Source organism: Varanus komodoensis, unplaced genomic scaffold, assembly GCF_004798865.1.
Source record: "Varanus komodoensis strain SLA01 unplaced genomic scaffold, ASM479886v1 scaffold81, whole genome shotgun sequence".
Taxonomy (NCBI): domain Eukaryota; kingdom Metazoa; phylum Chordata; class Lepidosauria; order Squamata; family Varanidae; genus Varanus; species Varanus komodoensis.
Window position 1 is genome coordinate 2053842 of NW_025336495.1, and position 6979 is coordinate 2060820.

A 6979-nucleotide genomic window follows, 5' to 3' on the forward strand; every position below is an offset into this window, starting at 1 on the left:
CTAGCCTTCTCCCTGAGCTGCTAGCATTCTACGTGCATGGTAATTCCTGAGTTTTGGAGTGTTCTGCCACGGGGGTTGCCACCGACAGCCGGAAGTGGTGCTCTCTATGCACTCAGGTTGACCAGGAAAGGGTCTGTCCAAGACTTACCTGGTTCCCGTCTCTCCAAAGAAAGCAACCCGGCTCGCCTCGAGGCGTCATTTGCTCCCCATTCCAAATGAAAGCAGGGAGCAGCATAGGAATCGACTTTTGGATTCTGGTGTTTCTAGAGTTATACTAAAATCCCCCTGGGCAAGAATAATCTTTATCATGTTGGATACTCATTTCCTCTTTTCTCTTTCTTTGGGATTGGTGCATGACATGTGAAATATTTCTTAGCATCCCAATCAGATGAATTCAGATGAATTGAATCCAGGCACGGACTGTTTAGGATAAAGCCATTCCAGTGTATCTCCATGCGGGCAGTAACTTTCTCAAGGCTTCTTTTTCAGTTAAGCAACCCTGTTTGACTCACCCATAAGAACAATCCTATAAACAGAGGCTGAATTCACACATTATCCTTTTAGGGTGCATAACAAAGCTGTTTTCTGGGTTATACTTGAAAAGGAAGCCTGTGCAATAGGGGGTGCAGAACCTCAGCCGGGGGGCCAAAAGCTGGGCTCCCCATTGGCGCTATGGGTCCTTAAATGTCCCCACCTCTTTCCCAGCCCACATCCCCTTTCCCAGCCATGCCCACTTCTCCCATGCACAGATCTCCGGGTCGCTTCTCATCTCTTCTGCAGCGTTTCCCTCATTCTCAGAAGTTGAAACGCCTCTCCAAAGGCACAGGAAGCTGACAGCAGGAGCTCTGAGCTAAAAGGGGCTGGTATTGCTTCTCCGCCTCGATGGAACGTGGGCTGCTGGCGTCTCTGAAGCAAAGCTGGCTCCTGGGCTGGAGCAGCTTCCTCAGCACTGCTTCAAAGCTGAACATTCGTTCTGGCAGAGGCCTGTGTGGAAACAGCGTTTCCCTGCCCGGGTGCTGGAGACCGTGGGTGGCGTCATGCACTGCGACAAGCCAGGGGGGCTTCCTGCCCGGAATGGCCCCTCCGAACCCTGCCGTGGTGTTTCGGCACGGGACGTCGGCCTTTGGAAACCGCTGCAAGGAGCAACGGTCTGGTTCTTCAGTCCCCATGCTGCACCTTGGGTTCTCTGGTTGTCCAAACCTAGGCATGAGGGGCACCATGACCCTGGTATGCCTCTACCACAGAACCCCAGGGAAGTGTGGCAGGTTGGGGGGCTGCTCCAGCCATCCAGACAGGGGGGCTGAGGGGACATATGCCAACAGCAGGAGGACTGGGTGCGGAGGGTGGAGACCACCTGGTGGTCTGCCAGGCACATGCAGGCAGAAGCCTGTGCACCATGGAAGCCGTGCGGGTCGCTTGTGATGTGTGAGCCCGGACAGTGTCCCTGAAAGCTCATGCTGGGATAGATTAGGGTGCCACCAAATGCGGGGCGGCTTTTGCTGCAGTGTGCAGACCTGGGTACCCCAGCACAGCGGCTGTGAAGATAACTGCGGTTTAGGATGCCACCTGCACAGCAATTCAGGTGACATTCCTTGGAAGGAGGTACTTTGCTAGAAACACCAAGGGGGCGATAGCTGTGTCCCTCCAGCTTTAAAGCTGGCTTTTCTGGTCCCTAATTCTCAGGTGCAATGCAAAGCAAGTGACGTGATTCGCAGAGCTGGGCTTACAGGCCTGTCTTTCCCCCTTGTCTGGCTCTGCCCAGGTGTGTGTGGGGAAGCTGATCTCCCTCCTGGACTCCTCCACCCCATAAGTAGAGATGAGGATGGTGCTGGGACAGAGCTGGCCCGCCATCCTTCCCACAAGAGCAGCAGACACGGCAATTGGGCCGCCGAGTCCAGATCGGCAAATCTGCCTTCTCCCCCAGCCCACTGGCCCCCTCTGCAGGTGTGGACTGCACTGCCCATCACACCCAGGCCAGTCTGCTGGGGATGATGGCAGTTTTAGTCTGACGGCTCTGAAAGGAGGAAAGGCAGCAGGGGATGGTGGGAAAGGGCTGTCTGCTTCTAACCCAGCCACACGAGCCCCGGGCTCCTTTTTCAGGGAATGGGCTGAATGCCCGGCAAGCAGGCGGTCACGGGGAATGGCGCGCTTTGGTTTGACATTCTTTTCCCAAGATCCTGAAGATCCGGAACGGAGGCTAATAATTTTCTAGCTCTGCTCAGTGATCCTACACATGACTCCTCAAGAGTAAGTCCCAGCACATTCAGGAGATTACTCCAAGGTAAGCATGTTGAAGGTTGCCACTTCAATGATTCCGTTTCGTTCTGGGATTTCGTTCTTGCTGGGAGGCCGCCGGGGCCTCCCCCAATCTTGTAAAACACCCCGTTATGAGCTGGAGATGAAATTAAAAGAAAAATCAGGCACGCTTCTCGCTGTTCTCTCACTCAGCGCCTGTGTTGTTCTATCCCCATTTCAGACCACACCTCAGTGAGCTACTGGGGGTCAGGCCAGCCCCTGGCAGCCCCCTATCTCCCCTGCCAAAATTTCCCTCCAGTCTGGTAGCACAGCCAGGGATCAGAAGGGCAAACCCCAAACATGCCAGGTTAGGGGACAGCGTAGGGCCCCAAGGTTGGTGGCCGGTTTGCAGGGGATGCCGTATGAGGCGAGACTGAGGGAACTGGGTCTCTTCAGCCTGGAGAAGAGGAGACTCAGAGGGGATATGTTGGCGACATGCAGGTATGTGAGGGGGTGTCACACGGAGGTGGGTAGGGACCTGTTCTCCCCTGCAGAGGAAGGCAGGAAGCGCTCCAACGGAGCAAAGCTCAGGGAGCCAAGGTCCAATTTGGGTGCTAGGAAGCACTTGCTGACAGTCGGGACCCCAAGGGTGTGGAATGGGCTTCCTTGGGAGGTGGCTGAGGCCCCATCAGTGAGGGTGTTCAAGGATAGGCTGGACATGCACATGGTAGGCATGTGATGAGCGGAGCCGGCTGGAGCCGGGGGTCAGTCTAGATGGCCCAGGAGGTCCCTTCTGACTTGCTCTGTTTCTGTGTTTCTCTGATCTACACTTTGCAGGAATGGAATGGGGACTGGCTTGGGGAGAGAGGACATAGAAAAGACAGCTTGGAGCACCTAGAAGGAGAGGAAAACTTCCATGCTGCAACACTTTGTTGCAGCTCCTGACTCCTGTGCTTCTATAAAGTTGCCTTGTGCGCTTGCCTGCTCCTCGTTCTGCTGACCCCACTCTCTGCGTTGGGTCACGTGTGCCCAGTTTCCAGCTGTGGCTGGTTTCCACCCAGCTGGGCTGCCCCCGTCCCCACAGAGCGTGGGTCATGGGAAGTGCCCCCGCTGGCTAAGAGCCACGCATCCCTTGGGGGAGCAAGAGGCAGCGCCAGCCCCGGGCTTCAGGGCCTGTGGGCAGATGTGACCGTAGCCTGTGAGTCGTCCCCCCATCCCCATCTGCTGCCTTGCAAACCCCCTGCCAGCCCTGCTGACGTGGCTGGCAGCCAAGGAGGATGGGGGTTGTAGTCCACCCCATCGGGGGGAGTGCCGGAGCTGGAGAAGCTCCATGCCAGCTCGGCTCGCCCCGCCTGCTTCTCGGAATCCCTCACACAGCTGCAGCGCCCCCGCCTTCCGCTGCACCCCCTTCCTCAGCCGGGAGCCACCCCCAGATGACAGCTTCCACACCCTCCCTACCAAGAGGGGCTGTTGACTCACTGAGATTGCTGCTTTCCGAGCTGCCCATTTCAAGACAGATTGCAGCTGCAGCGAGAGAAGTCGGCTCGCACACCACAACTGCAGCGGAAGCAAAGGCCGCCCCGTGCAGCCAAGCAGCACCTCTTTCGTGGCCACGCTGGGCTCTTTTATTATTGCTGTTCTTACTGCATGTATACCTCCCCTTCTGTCCTCTTGGGAGGAACCCAAGGGGGCTTACCCAGGCCCCTTCCATTTATCCTCACCACAGCCCTGTGGGGTTGGCTAGGACGCAAGCATGTGACTGGCCCAAAGTCACCCAGCGAGCTTCGTGACTGAGTGGGGACTGGAGCCCAGATCTCTCAGTTTTTCCGTCTAACACTCTAACCACTGTGCCACACAGCCTTTGCTCCAGAAGCATACCCCAGTGTACAGCAGAAGGAGAGGGGAACAGATAATCTACCAGTAAGTCTGTGGCTGATCTTTAGTAGGATTTCTGATAAGGATTTCTGACTCCCCAAGTTGTACCAGCAATTAAGAAGTTTCCCTCCGTGGATTAGCAGTGTGTGCGTGTGTGTGTGTGTGTGTGTGTGTGTGTGTGTGTGTGTGTGTGTAAGAGGGAGAGGGAGAGGGAGAGGGAGAGGGAGAGGGAGAGGGAGAGGGAGAGCTTTGTGAATGGACAGGCTGGGTGGGGGAATAAGGGAAATTTTGCGTGTGGGGATCCAACACAAACCCCTTGGTTGAGCTTATACTTCTAGGCCCCTTAACCCTTTTTTTAAAAATTGTTCGTTGTGAAAAAAAACAAAACAAAACAAAAAGGCACACCATTAAAGAAGAAAGAAAAAGGAACAAAATCAAAACATTTCATTTTTGGAATAAACTGGAAAAAGTGCCATGGCACCAATAACATAGATATTACATGTCTCCATATGTTGGCATATAGCAGAACAATAACAGCCTTGTTGAAGACGATTCTCTGTAGACTTCAGCAAAGGTATCCCAAATAACCATGTTATTCAGCTGCAGAGTATGCCTAAAGGACCCTGTCCAGAGATTGAACATTTCATTAAATCTTCCACGGATTTTTTTAGTGCAGTGTTGTAATATGGGCTTCCACGGGAGGTGGCTGAGGCCCCATCGGTGCGGGTGTCCAAGGACAGGCTGGACATGCACATGGTGGGCATGTCGTGAGCGGAGCCGGCTGGAGCCGGGGGTCAGACTAGATGGCCCAGGAGACCCCTTCTGACTCGCTCTGTTTCTATATTCCTATGTTTCTGATACCAGTCTTCCAGCTGTCAAAAGGGCACAGAAAATTTATCTGCACTGACCTTGTGTTAAATTCCAGGAGATGGGTGTGCAATTCAGAGGAACATGTCCGGCCTGGAATATTGAAGGACTCTCCACTCTGAGGGTACGGCCCAAACAGGTGAAGAAGAGACACGTTAGCACTAGTGCACCTGCAAGAACTGCTTGAGCTTGTGTCAAAAGATGCTCTGGGACCCAAGACACTCAAACATCAAATTTTGCTGAATTAAGCTCAAAATTCAGGAGCTCGGGAGAAGCTGGGCAAGTTGGATGCTCTGCTTCCCTATTCATTCTTAGTTGAACCCGTGCTTCTTATTTATCCACCAGTAATAAGGACCCCGAGGGTGTGGAATGGGCTTCCACGGGAGGTGGTTGAGGCCCCATTGGTGCAGGTGTTCAAGGATAGGCTGGACAGGCACAGGGCTTCCCCTGCAAACCGGCCACCAACCTTGTGGTCCTACACTGCACTGACTCCAACCTGGCTATATCCTTTCTGTAATGAGGGGCCCAAAACTAAGCAAAAAACTCCCATCATCCTGAGCCAGCATGGACAGGGGCAGCTGTTTTGTATCCGAAGGATCTCAGCTTTGGTTTAAAACGGTGGACGTGCCCACAGCTTCCTGGAACCCTCCTTTCTGCCGCCAAGCGCTGGTGTGGCAGAGCAGGGGCTTGGAGGACCGACCTGCTGGGACCTTCTCATTCGCGGGGGCACTGCTGTCATTTGCTCCCCGGACCTCCTTCTGAGCAGCAATTCTCACATGAGCTTGGGGGAATGCAGGGCGTATATACTTGCGGCTTCCCTGCATCTTCCAATTGCCGGTTCAAATTCTAAGGACATACCTGCCTCACCTCCTCCAGTGCAGCGCTTTGGATATTTGAAACAGCATCTCAGTTCTCCAGATCAGGCAATGCTGGGAGGGGCACAGATCCGGGGTCTCCAACAAGCCCCCCATCCCAGGCAGCCCTCTGCGTTCACTTCCAAAGTCACATTTCTAGTGCAGGAGGGAGTGAAGTAAAGTGCAGACACAAGGGTGGCGTTTGCTAAAGCAGCGGGGGGCAGGGGGGTGCTCCGGCAGGACCCATTTCCTTGCCTCAGAGCACTGGAACTCTTTTAAGTAGCTTCCCATATGTAAAACTTTGTCCAGTATAAATCCCACTCCAAAACACATCACACTGACAAATCACTAGCTGGCATTTTAAGACAGAAACCCTTCTTTATTGTATGTACAGAAGGTCTTTCTGTTACTGAGAAACATAAAAAATTGAGTTAAGATTTCCAGACTTGATTATGCTTTTCATTCCTCCCGTTGATCATGAGACAGTAAATTTCTAGCCCTCGGAGTTACATATACAACACCCCTTTGTTTGAATTTTCATAAAGTTCAAAGCCATTGTGTTTAAAAGGCCCCATGTACTGATCTCCTATCAGTTCTGCCAGGATCCATGATTCCTTGCACTTCGCACGGGTGGCCCAGTGAGAACCTTCTCACCTCGTCCAGGGGAATTGGGACTCCTTAGAGCAGGGGTGCGCAACCCCAGACCTGAGGGCCAAAGGTGGCCCTCGGGAGGGCCAAGGGCACCCAGAAAGCCACTCCCCCTCATCTGGCCCCACCCCTTTCCAACCCCCAACTGTTCCGTGGTTCCACATCTTCTGTGGAGGCTTTTCTCCCTCCTAAAAAGGTGAAAAGGCCTCACCAGTTGCTGGTGGCAAGAGCCTTTGGCTGTAAGGTGTTGTTATTTCTGACCCAAGTCCATAAGCCTTTGGACCTGCCTACCACCCCGAGAGCAATCCTGAAATAGAACTGGGGCCTCCAGCTGACAGAGGTTCACTAGCCCTGCCATATAACTGCCAGGATATGGTCAACCTACCTGCAATTCCATGGAAGTGAGCTTCCAGACTAAAAAAATTCAAGATACAAATGCACCCCCCCCCCCCCCTTAACATAGAAACAGAGCAAGTCAGAAGGGGCCTCCCGGGCCATCT